The sequence below is a fragment of the Ranitomeya variabilis genome, chromosome 1, assembly GCF_051348905.1.
Source record: "Ranitomeya variabilis isolate aRanVar5 chromosome 1, aRanVar5.hap1, whole genome shotgun sequence".
Classification (NCBI taxonomy): Eukaryota; Metazoa; Chordata; class Amphibia; order Anura; family Dendrobatidae; genus Ranitomeya; species Ranitomeya variabilis.
The window spans coordinates 331,297,634-331,310,664 of record NC_135232.1 but is presented as its reverse complement, the minus strand read 5'-3'; the positions used below and the strand labels follow the sequence as shown (position 1 = coordinate 331,310,664).

At 41.1% G+C, this 13,031-nt stretch overlaps 1 pseudogene; it reads right to left on the bottom strand.

Moving 5' to 3' along the window:
• Positions 1-4,347: 4,347 nt before the first annotated feature.
• Positions 4,348-5,358, bottom strand: LOC143795472 (general transcription factor II-I repeat domain-containing protein 2-like; annotated as a pseudogene).
• Between the last annotated feature and the right edge of the window lie 7,673 nt (positions 5,359-13,031).

Here is a 13,031-nt window from a genome sequence, read left to right as displayed (position 1 = left end):
AAATCAATATGACAATGTGTGGAGAAAAAGGTAGAATGTTTAAGCAAAAAAACTGCAAGCTAAGGCTGCCATGTGCTGTACATTAGCAGTGCCATTGCCCACAGTTAGGAAAGTACCCCACATTCTGCCCCTGGCACGGCCAAGGCATTCACAAGATTCCACAGGCAATACACAAAACATCCAGACGGTTTTCATGTCTTGTCTTCTCAGTTTCTGTACATGTCCTCAGTCCATCTGTAACACTGTGACTGTCTAGCACAATAATATGCCCCAGATTCTTCAGGTCTCACTCCAGTGAGTTTACAATAAACTTCTCCTTTATTTGTGTCTCTTGATAGAGTCATACGTCCCTGGATAGCCTGGGCATAATATTTGCTATTCTCATAACATATGTACGCCAACCACTCCAGTCCTTTCCCTTCATGTTGTCTGATCCAGTGCACACAATGTCATGTTAGTGCCATCAGTGAGGGAGGCACCGGTCACTTTACAGGTCAGGTCCAGAGTCTCTGATGGCCTCACAATCCTAGGACCAGACTCCACCATAGAGATTTGTGATGTGACACCTGCAAAACAATAAAAAATGAATGAGATATTGTAGTACTGACAAATATATATATTTTTTCTGCAATGAAACCCACTTTGTAGAGATAACACAGCACTGAGTATCCACAGGAAAGTCTTCATGTCTGGTCTGAGGACTTGCAGAGAAACTTTGCTTAGGATGGGTGTACTGATGCTCTTCGTGAACATGTTCTGGATTTTGTTCTCTATTTAGATTCAAAGTCATCTGCATAAATTTGCATATTTATTATTATGGTATACTTAAGTAACTGTAAGAATTTCCCTTGTGACATTTTATTATTTCTGTGTCATATACATATAAGGGAATGAGGGTGTTGAATAACTCACATTTTAATCTTTGCAATCAACAGCAAAGTGAGCTGAGCTTTTAATCTAATCTTTTAGGCATTTAATCTATTGGGAAATATAGAAAGAATATGAGATAGAAAAAAAAATTGACAGTCAAAATTCAATCGAAATAGATTATTTAGCAAATTGGTATTGCTGTGTTGCTTTTATGTGATCTATAATCATGATTCTATTTAATAAAGTCTGAAAACACAGGTGCATGAACAACAAACATAGCGTCGTCTTTCAAGTAAAGTGGCTTGCGAAAGTATTCACCCCCAACAGCATTTTTTGTGTTTTGCTACCTCATGACCTGGAGTTTCACTGTTTTGTTTAGGGTTTGCATAAGTTCATGCAAAGAACATGCCTACAACTGTGAACATGTCTATAACTATTCAACCCCCCCTCAAGTCAGTACTCTGTAGAGCCTCCTTTTACAGCAATTACAGCTGCAAGTCACTTTGTATAAGTCTCTATGAGCTTTCCACATCTTGCGACTGGGATTTTTGCCCATTCCTCAAGGCAAAATGGCTCCAGCTCCTTTAAGTTAGATGGTTTCCTTTTGTGAACAGTAATTTTCAAGTATGACCACAGAATCTCAATTGGATTAAAGTCTGTTGTTTGACTAGGCCACTTTAAAACATTTAGACATTCCCCATAAACCACTTCAGTGTTGCTTTAACAGTATACTTTGCGTCATTGTCTTGTTGGAAGGTGAGCCTCCATCCCAGGTTCAAATCACTGACAGACAAACAGATTTTACTCAAGAATATCACTGTATTTTGCATCATCCATCTTCTCTTGACTCGGACCATTTTCTTGTCCAACTGTCAAAAAATATCCACACAGCATGATGGTGCCACTACCATGTTTCACTGTGGGGATGTTGTTCTTCGGGTGATGAGCTGTGTTGGTTTGGCGCCAGACATAGTGTTTACCTTGATGGCTAAAAAGTTCAAATTTGATCTCATCTGACCACAGCACCTTCCTCCATACATTTGCGGAGTCTTCCACATGTCTTTTGGCAAGCTCAAAATAAGCCTTAAAATTTGTGTAAGTAAAGGTTTTTTTCTGCCTATTTTTTCCATAAAGACCACCTCTATTGAGTGTTTTTCTTATCATTGTCGCTTGGACAAATGCACCATTTGCTGCTTGGGAACTCTGTAGCACCTATAGGGTTACCATTGGTCCCTTTGCAGCCTTTTTGATTAATGCCCACCTTGCCCAGGCTAAGAGTTTTGATGAGTGTCCCTCTCTTGGCACGTTGTTATTGTTCCATGTTCTTTCCATTTGAAGATAATGGCTTTGATGTGATCCGGGTGATCATCAGAGTCTGAGACATTTTTTTATACCCCAACCCTGACTTGTACCTCTAAATAACTTTGTCCCTGACATGTTTGAAGATCTCCTTTGTATTTACGGCACTGTTTGGTTAGTAATGCCTCTTACTTAATAATGGTGCAGCCTCTGGGACCTTTCAGAAAAGGATTGCATATACTGACGGACCATGTGACACTTATAGTGCACACAGTTGTACTTCCTTTCACTAAGCATGTGACTTATGAAGGTAATTGCTTATGTAAGCAGGTGACTAAATGCAACACCAGAGGCACAAGTAAGAAAGAACAATTTACTTATTGGATTAACAATATGAAATTGAAACAGATACTGAAAATGGCAAATCACAAAAGGACAATATTTGCAAAATATTTGACAAGCAATTATATAACAGAGGTATATGGATTAGTATGCAACAAGAAACACAGGGATTGACTCCGTACAATGCAACGTAGCTCTAGTGGGGAGAAAATGCCCAGTATTTGGCGGAAACAGTCTCTAGAAGTTTCTGTGGCTTTCTGGGCCAGGATTAAGGATCGCTGCTCCGTCTCTCTAGCCGCATATTTTTCTCACAAAGTCTATCAACACTCTCTGGCCGCTCTAGCATATGCCGGACCCTGTCTGGTTTTGAACCCTGCCCCTAATCACGCCCGGTCCCATAAGTTTGTGCTGAAAGTGACGGCATGTCTTATTTGGCTCTTATGATAGGATTTTGAACCCTTATATCTACAACTGAGTGATCTGCTAATAAGATATTACTAGCTGTTTCCAGCCAGCTAACGCTCGGCACACTCATTGCTATCTAATCAACGCTGCTGGTGATTAAACTAAAGTAAATAATGACAACATTCAATAGAGTTTATGCAGGTGGTAAATTAACTTAAGATGAAGTTAATAACAATAATAATCATTAAAAATCTGAATAATACTAATAATACATTTTATTCACAGTGTAAAATCAAAAACAAACTGGATTCAGTAAGATGTGCGTTTTTTATTCATTCCAGCATCTAAACAAATTTCATAACGAAGCATAAATTAAGTTAAAATTTCTCTGTAAACACAAATAAATGTATAGTCATTTTCGTCATTTTCAAAGATCTTTCCTTGACTTCTACCAGGTACAATTTGAACTGAAAGACCTTTACAACTTGTTACTCTAGAGCACGGGTCCCCAAACTTTTTACACAGGGGGCCAGTTCACTGTCCCACAGACCGTTGGAGGGCCGGACTATAAAAAAAAACTGTGACAATCCCTATGTACACTACACATATCTCATTTTAAAGTAAAAAAACATACAGGGAACAAAAACAATATTCAAAATAAAGAACTAGTAAATTTAAATCAACAAACTCACCATTATTTCAATGGGAACTATGGGCCTGCTTTTGACTGATGAGGTGGTCAATGTCCGGTTCCATATTTGTCACTGCTAGCCGTAACAAGTGATGCAAGTGCACATCAGTTAGTCTAGATCTGGTTGGAGATTTCAGATGTTTCATTCTGGAAAAAGTCTGTTAACAAACATAAGTGCTGCCAAAGATGGCTGCCATTTTGAGTGCATGATTCCTGAGATTAGGATAGGTCTCAGAGGGGAGAGATGCATAGAAGTTAGGCAAGCTGCTTGACTTGAATGCGTCTTTCGGAGAGTCACAATTCTGCAGTTCAGCCAGTTCCATTTGGTAAATTGCATCCACATTTTCAATGTCAATAGAAAATGGGTTACGGAAAAGCTGTATGTCGTGTTCATGGAGATGAAGCTCTTTAAAGGGACTCTATCACCTGAATTTGGAGGGAACAATTTTCAGCCATAGGGGCGGGGTTTTCGGGTGTTTGATTCACCCTTTCCTTACCCGCTGGCTGCATGCTGGCTGCAATATTGGATTGAAGTTCATTTTCTGACCTCCATAGTACACGCCTGCGTAAGGCAAGATTGCCTTGCGCAGGCGTGTACTCCGGAGGACAGAGAATTAACTTCAATCCAATATTGCGGCCAGCATGCAGCCAGCGGGTAAGGAAAGGGTGAATCAAACACCCGAAAACCCCGCCCCTATGGCTGAAAATTGTTCCCTCCAAATTCAGGTGACAGAGTCCCTTTAAATCTGAATTGGAACTCCTTTTGCAATTTTTCCAGTGAATTCACACGTTTCTTTTGGAAATGCAACCATGGGTTTTTCTGCTAACAGATTTTGAGTTAAGGGGAGATGGCAGAAATTTTCCTCCTTCACTTGTTTGATAAGGAGGCCTAATTTTACTTCAAATGCTTTCACATGTGAGTGCATATCACAGATGAGCTTCCCTTTTCCTTCAAGTTGCACATTTAAACTGTTGAGTAGCTCTGTTACATCTGTCAGAAAGGCGAGGTGCCATTTCCATTCTGCATCACTGAGCTCTGGTACTTCTTTGTTTTTTGACAGCATAAAATCTGTAATCTGTGGAAGCAAGTCATAAAAATGTCTCAAAACTCTGCCTCGACTCAGCCAACGGACTTCTGCGTGGTACAGAACATCTTCATAGGCAACATTTAGCTCAGACAGAAATTCCTGAAATTGTCTGTGGTTTAGTGCATTAGCTCTTATGAAGTTAACACAAGATACCACAATTTTCATAACAGAGTCCCACTTCAGTGATTTACTACATAGCGCTTGTTGGTGGATGAGGCAGTGTATGGCTATTGGATGAGAATGGTTACCTTTGTCCATCTCTTGTTTAATGCGAGCAATTACTCATTTCTTAGACCCCACCATGCTAGGCGCACCATCAGTTGTCACACTGGCTAGTTTAGCCCAGTCTAGCTCCAAATCCTTCACAGTTTGGGAAAGCTTTTCATAGATATCCTCTCCTGTAGTTGTTCATTTGATGCTTTGCAGTGCAGCAAGCTCTTCCATGACTTCAAAATTGTCATTCGTCCCACGAATAAAAATTAGAAGTTGTGCGGAATCACGAACATCATTGCTCTCGTCAAGTGCCAAGGAAAAATAGGAAAGTTTTCTTGCAGAGTTTTGCAAATGCTGATGCAAATTGTCTCCCATTTCTTCAATCCTTCGTGTAATTGTAGATCCTAAAAGACTAACTGTACTAAACAAGTCTGAGTTTTCTGGACACATCTCTTTGGCGACAGAAAGAAGGCACTCTTTAACCCCTTCGTGCCATGCGCCGTACTAGTACGGCGCTGCCTGCACTGCATTAGTGCCAGCCGCAGTACTAGTACGGCGCCCCGATCACCGCGGTCTTGCGCTGAGCGCCGCGGTGATCGGGTGCGGGTGTCAGCTGTATATGACAGCTGACACCCCGCAGCAATGCCCACGATCGGCGCTATCGCCGATCGCGGGCATTTAACCCCTCTGATGCCGCTGTCAATAGTGACAGCGGCATAGAGGGGGATCGCGCAGGGACGGGGGCTCCCTGCGCTCTCCCACCGGAGCAGCGCGATGAAATCGCGCTGCTCCGGTGACCTGGAAGGAGTCCCCGGATCCAAGATGGCCACGGGACTCCTTCTGGGTCATGAGATGACCCTGCTTGCCGGCGTCTGCTGAGAATTCCTCATAGCAGGCGCCGGCAAGCCTCTGCAAAGTGCCTGTCAGATCGGTGATCTGACAGAGTGCTGTGCACACTATCAGATCACCGATCTGTGATGTCCCCCCCTGGGACAAAGTAAAAAAGTAAAAAAAAAAAATGTCCACATGTGTAAAAAAAAATAAAAAAAAAATTCCTAATTGAAGAAAAAAAAAAATAATATTCCCATAAATACATTTCTTTATCTAAATAAAAAAAAATCACACAATAAAAGTACACATATTTAGTATCGCCGCGTCTGTAACGACCCCAGCTATAAAACTATATCACTAGTTAACCCCTTCAGTGAACACCGTAAAAAAAAAAAAAAAAAACAAGGCAAAAAACAACGCTTTATTCTCATACCGCCAAACAAAAAGTGGAATAACACGCGATCAAAAAGACGGATATAAATAACCATGGTACCGCTGAAAACGTCATCTTGTCCCGCAAAAAAAAGCCGCCATACAGCATCATCAGCAGAAAAATAAAAAAGTTATAGCTCTCAGAATAAAGCGATGCAAAAACAATTATTTTTTATATAAAATAGTTTTTATTGTGTAAAAGTGGCAAAACATAAAAAAATTACATAAATGAGGTATCGCTGTAATCGTACTGACCCAAAGAATAAAACTGCTTTATCCTTTTTACCAAACGCGGAACGGTATAAACGCCCCCCCTAAAAGAATTTCAGGAATTGCTGGTTTTTGTTCATTCCGCCTCACAAAAATCGGAATAAAAAGCGATCAAAAAATGTTATGTGCCTGAAAATGGTACCAATAAAAACGTCAACTCGTCCCACAAAAAACAAGATCTCACATGACTCTGTGGACCAAAATATGGAAAAATTATAGCTCTCAAAATGTGGTGATGCAAAAACTATTTTTTGCAATAAAAAGCGTCTTTTAGTGTGTGATGGCTGCCAACCATAAAAATCCGCCCAAAAAACGCTATAAAAGTAAATCAAATCCCCCTTCATCTCCCGCTTAGTTAGGGAAAAATAATAAAATTTTAAAAAATATATTTATTTCCATTTTCCCGTTAGGCTACTTTCACACTAGCGTCGGTACGGGGCCGTCGCGCTGCGTCGACCCGATGTACCGACGCATACTGTGCAAGCGCCGCACAATGGGGGCAGCGGATGCTGTTTTTCCACGCATCCGCTGCCCCATTGTGAGGTGCGAGGAGGTGGGGGCGGAGTTCCAGCCGCGCATGCGCGGTCGGAAATGGTGGACCGTCGGCACAAAAAAAGTTACATGTAACGTTTTTTGCCGCCGGCGGTCCACCACAACACGACGCAACCGTCGCACGACGGTTGCGACGTGTGTCAATACGTCGCTAATGTTAGTCTATGGGGAAAAAACGCATCCTGCAGATGACTTTGCAGGATGCGTTTTTTCGCCAAAACAACGCATTGCGACGTATGCAAAAAAACGCTAGTGTGAAAGTAGCGCTAGGGTTAGGACTAGGGTTAGGGCTAGGGTTAGGGTTGGGGTTAGGGCTAGGGTTAGGGCTGGGGTTAGGGCTAGGGTTAGGGCTGGGGTTAGGGTTGGGGTTAGGGTTTCAGTTAGAATTGGGGAGTTTCCACTGTTTAGGCACATCAGGGGCTCTCCAAACGCGACATGGCGTCCGATCTCAATTCCAGCCAATTCTGCTTTGAAAAACTAAAACAGTGCTCCTTCCCTTCCGAGTTCTCCTGTGCGCCCAAACAGTGGTTCCCCCCAACATATGGGGTATCAGCGTTCTCAGGACAAGTTGGACAACAACTTTTGGGGTCCAATTTGTCCTGTTACCCTTGGGAAAATAAAAACGTGGGGGCTAAAATATAATTTTCGTGGAAAAAAATATATTTTTTATTTTCGCGGCTCTGCGTTATAAACTGTAGTGAAACACTTGGGGGTTCAAAGTTCTCACAGCACATCTAGATAAGTTCCCTGGGGGGTCTTGTTTCCGATATGGGGTCACTTGTGGGGGTTTCTACTGTTTAGGTACATCAGGGGCTCAGCAAATGCAACATAACACCTGCAGACCAATCCATCTAAGTCTGCAATTCAAATGGCGCTCCTTCCATTCCGAGCTCTGCCGTGCGCCCAAACAGTGGTTCCCCCCCATATATGGGGTATCAGCATACTCAGGACAAACTGGACAACAACTTTTGTTGTCCAATTTCTCCTGTTACCCTTGGGAAAATAAAAACGTGGGGGCTAAAATATAATTTTCGTGGAAAAAAAATATTTTTTATTTTCACGGCTCTGCGTGATAAACTGTAGTGAAACACTTGTTGGTTCAAAGTTCTCACAACACATCTAGATAAGTTCCGTGGGGGGTCTAGTTTCCAATATGGGGTCACTTGTGGGGGGTTTCTACTGTTTAGGTACATCAGGGGCTCTGCAAATGCAACATGACACCTGCAGACCAATCCATCTAAGTCTGCATTTCAAACGGCGCTCCTTCCCTTCCGAGCTCTGCCGTGCGCCCAAACAGTAGTTCCCCCCAATGTATGGGGTATCAGCGTACTCAGGACAAATTGGACAATAACTTTTGTGGTCCAATTTCTCCTGTTACCCTTGGGAAAAAAAAATTGCGGGCTAAAACATCATTTTGTGGAAAGAAAAAATGATTTTTTAATTTTCACAGCGCTACCTTCTAAACTTTAGTGAAACAATTGGGGGTTAAAAGTGCTCACCACACATCTAGATAAGTTCCTTAGGGGGTCTTCTTTCCAAAATGGTGTCACTTTTGGGGTTTCCACTGTTTAGGCACGTCAGGGGCTCTCCAAACACGACATGGGTTCCGATCTCAATTCCAGCCAATTTTGCAGTGAAAAGTCAAATGGCGCTCCTTCCCTTCCGAGCTCTGCCATGCGCCCAAACAGTGGTTTACCCCAATATGTGGGGTATCGGCGTACTCAGTACAAATTGTACAACAACTTTTTTGGTCCAATTTCTCCCTTTTAATTTACCCTTGGTAAAATAAAACAAATTGGGTCTGAAGTAAAAATTTTGTGAAAAAAAAGTTAAATGTTCAATTTTTTTTAAACATTCCAAAAATTCCTGTGAAGCACCTGAAGGGTTAATAAACTTTTTGAATGTGGTTTTGAGTACCTTGAGGGGTGCAGTTTTTAGAATGGTGTCACTTTTGGGCATTTTCTGTCATATAGACCCTTCAAAGTTACTTCAAGTGTGAGGTGGTCCGTAAAAAAAATGGTTTTGCAAATTTTGTTGCAAAAATGAGAAATCGCTGGTCAACTTTTAACCCTTATAACTCCCTAACAAAAAAAAATTATGTTTCCAAAATTGTGCTGATGTAAAGCAGACATGTGGGAAATGTTGTTTATTAACTATATTATGAGATATAACTCTCTAATTTAAGGGCATAAAAACTAAAAGTTTGAAAATTGTAAAATTTTCATAATTTTTGACAAATTTTTGTTTTTTTCACAAATAAATGCAAGTCATATCGAATAAGTTTTACCACTATCATGAAGTACAATATGTCACGAGAAAACAAACTCAGAATCAGCAGGATCCATTGAAGCGTTTTAGAGTTATGACCTCATAAAGTGACAGTGGTCAGAATTGTAAAAATTGGCCCTGTCACTTAGGTGAAAACAGGCTTCAGGGTGAAGGGGTTAACAAATTCTCCCTCCACGAATGGCCTGCTAGTGCACGCTATTAGCTTGGCAACTTGAAAACTTGCTCGCAGTGATGAAATGTTTAGCTGCTTCTGCTTCACAAAAGTATTTTGCTGAGTTGTCAATGAATTTTCAGTTTTAACCCCTTCACCCCCAAGGGTGGTTTGCACGTTAATGACCGGGCCAATTTTTACAATTCTGACCACTGTCCCTTTATGAGGTTATAACTCTGGAACGCTTCAACGGATCTTGGCGATTCTGACACTGTTTTCTCGTGACATATTGTACTTCATGATAGTGGTAAAATTTCTTCGATATAATTTGCGTTTATTTGTGAAAAAAACGAATATTTGGTGAAAATTTTGAAAATTTCGCAATTTTCCAACTTTGAATTTTTATGCCCTTAAATCACAGACATATGTCACGCAAAATACTTAATAAGTAACATTTCCCACATGTCTACTTTACATCAGCACAATTTTGGAACCAAAATTTTTTTTTGTGACGGAGTTATAAGGGTTAAAAGTTGACCAGCAATTTCTCATTTTTACAACACCATTTATTTTTAGGGACCACATCTCATTTGAAGTCATTTTGAGGGGTCTATATGATAGAAAATACCCAAGTGTGACACCATTCTAAAAACTGCACCCCTTAAGGTACTCAAAACCACTTTCCAGAAGTTTATTAACCCTTCAGGTGTTTCACAGGAATTTTTGGAATGTTTAAATAAAAATGAACATTTAACTTTTTTTCACAAAAAATTTACTTCAGCTCCAATTTGTTTTATTTTACCAAGGTTAACAGGAGAAAATAGACCCCAAAATTTGTTGTACAATTTGTCCTGAGTACGCCGATACCCCATATGTGGGGGTAAACCACTGTTTGGGCGCATGGCAGAGCTCGGAAGGAAAGGAGCGCCATTTGACTTTTCAATGCAAAATTGACTGGAATTGAGATGGGACGCCATGTTGCATTTGGAGAGCCCCTGATGTGCCTAAACATTGAAACCCCCCACAAGTGACACCATTTTGGAAAGTAGACCCCCTAAGGATCTTATCTAGATGTGTGGTGAGCACTTTGACAAAACAAGTGCTTCACAGAAGTTTATAATGCAGAGCCGTAAAAATAAAAAATCATATTTTTTCACAAAAATGATCTTTTCGCCCCCATTTTTTTATTTCCCCAAGGGTAAGAGAAGAAATTAGACCACAAAAGTTGTTGTGCAATTTGTCCTGAGTACGCTGATACCCCATATGTGGGTGTAAACCATTGTTTGGGCGCAGGGCAGAGCTCGGAAGGGAAGGAGCGCCATTTGACTTTTCAATGCAAAATGGATTGAGTAAGATGTGCGTTTTTTATTCATTCCAGCATCTAAACAAATTTCATAACGAAGCATAAATTAAGTTAAAATTTCTCTGTAAACACAAATAAATGTATAGTCATTTTCGTCATTTTCAAAGATCTTTCCTTGACTTCTACCAGGTACAATTTGAACTGAAAGACCTTTACAACTTGTTACTCTAGAGCAGGGGTCCCCAAACTTTTTACACAGGGGGCCAGTTCACTGTCCCTCAGACCGTTGGAGGGCCGGACTATAAAAAAAAACTGTGACAATCCCTATGTACACTACACATATCTCATTTTAAAGTAAAAAAACATACAGGGAACAAAAACAATATTCAAAATAAAGAACTAGTAAATTTAAATCAACAAACTCACCATTATTTCAATGGGAACTATGGGCCTGCTTTTGACTGATGAGGTAGTCAATGTCCGGTTCCATATTTGTCACTGCTAGCCGTAACAAGTGATGCAAGTGCACATCAGTTAGTCTAGATCTGGTTGGAGATTTCAGATGTTTCATTCTGGAAAAAGTCTGTTAACAAACATAAGTGCTGCCAAAGATGGCTGCCATTTTGAGTGCATGATTCCTGAGATTAGGATAGGTCTCAGAGGGGAGAGATGCATAGAAGTTAGGCAAGCTGCTTGACTTGAATGCGTCTTTCGGAGAGTCACAATTCTGCAGTTCAGCCAGTTCCATTTGGTAAATTGCATCCACATTTTCAATGTCAATAGAAAATGGGTTACGGAAAAGCTGTATGTCGTGTTCATGGAGATGAAGCTCTTTAAAGGGACTCTATCACCTGAATTTGGAGGGAACAATTTTCAGCCATAGGGGCGGGGTTTTCGGGTGTTTGATTCACCCTTTCCTTACCCACTGGCTGCATGCTGGCTGCAATATTGGATTGAAGTTCATTTTCTGACCTCCATAGTACACGCCTGCGTAAGAGAAGGGAAGGAGCGCCATTTGACTTTTCAATGCAAAATTGACTGGAATTGAGATGGGACGCCATGTTGCATTTGGAGAGCCCCTGATGTGCCTAAACATTGAAACCCCCCACAAGTGACACCATTTTTGAAAGTAGACCCCTTAAGGAACTTATCTAGATGTGTTTTGAGCACTTTGACCCAACAAGTGCTTCACAGAAGTTTATAATGCAGAGCCGTAAAAATAAAAAATCATATTTTTTCACAAAAATGATCTTTTCGCCCCCATTTTTTTATTTCCCCAAGGGTAAGAGAAGAAATTAGACCACAAAAGTTGTTGTGCAATTTGTCCTGAGTACGACGATACTCCATATGTGGGGGTAAACCACTGTGTGGGCGCATAGCAGAGCTCGGAAGGGAAGGAGCGCTATTTTACTTTTCAATGCAAAATTGACTGGAATTAAGATGGGATGCCATGTTGCATTTGGAGAGCCCCTGATGTGCCTAAACATTTAAAACCCTCACAATTGACACCATTTTGGAAAGTAGACCCCCTAAGGAACTTATCTAGATGTGTTTTGAGAGCTTTGAACCCCCAAGTGTTTCACTACAGTTTATAACGCAGAGCCGTGAAAATAAAAATTCTTTTTTTTTTTCACAAAAATGATTTTTTAGCCCCCAGTTTTGTATTTTCCCAAGGGTATCAGGATAAATTGGACCCCAAAAGATATTGTCCAATTTGTCCTGAGTACGCTGATACCCCATATGTTGGGGGGAACCACTGTTTGGGCGCATGACAGAGCTCGGAAGGGAAGGAGCGCCATTTGGAATGCAGACTTAAATGGATTGGTCTGCAGGCGTCACGTTGCATTTGCAGAGCCCCTGATGTACGCAAACAGTACAAACCCCCCACAAGTGACCCCATATTGGAAACTAGTCCCCCCAAGGAACTTATCTAGATGTGTTGTGAGAACTTTGAACCCCCAAGTGTTTCACTACAGTTTATAACGCAGAGCCGTGAAAATAAAAATTCTTTTTTTTTTCACAAAAATGATTTTTTAGCCCCCAGTTTTGTATTTTCACAAGGGTATCAGGATAAATTGGACCCCAAAAGTTGTTGTCCTATTTGTCCTGAGTACGCTGATACCCCATATGTGGGGGGGAACCACTGTTTGGGCGCATGACAGAGCTCGGAAGGGAAGGAGCGCCATTTGGAATGCAGACTTAAATGGATTGGTCTGCAGGCGTCACGTTGCATTTGCAGAGCCCCTGATGTACCCAAACAGTACAACCCCCCCACAAGTGACCCCATATCGGAAA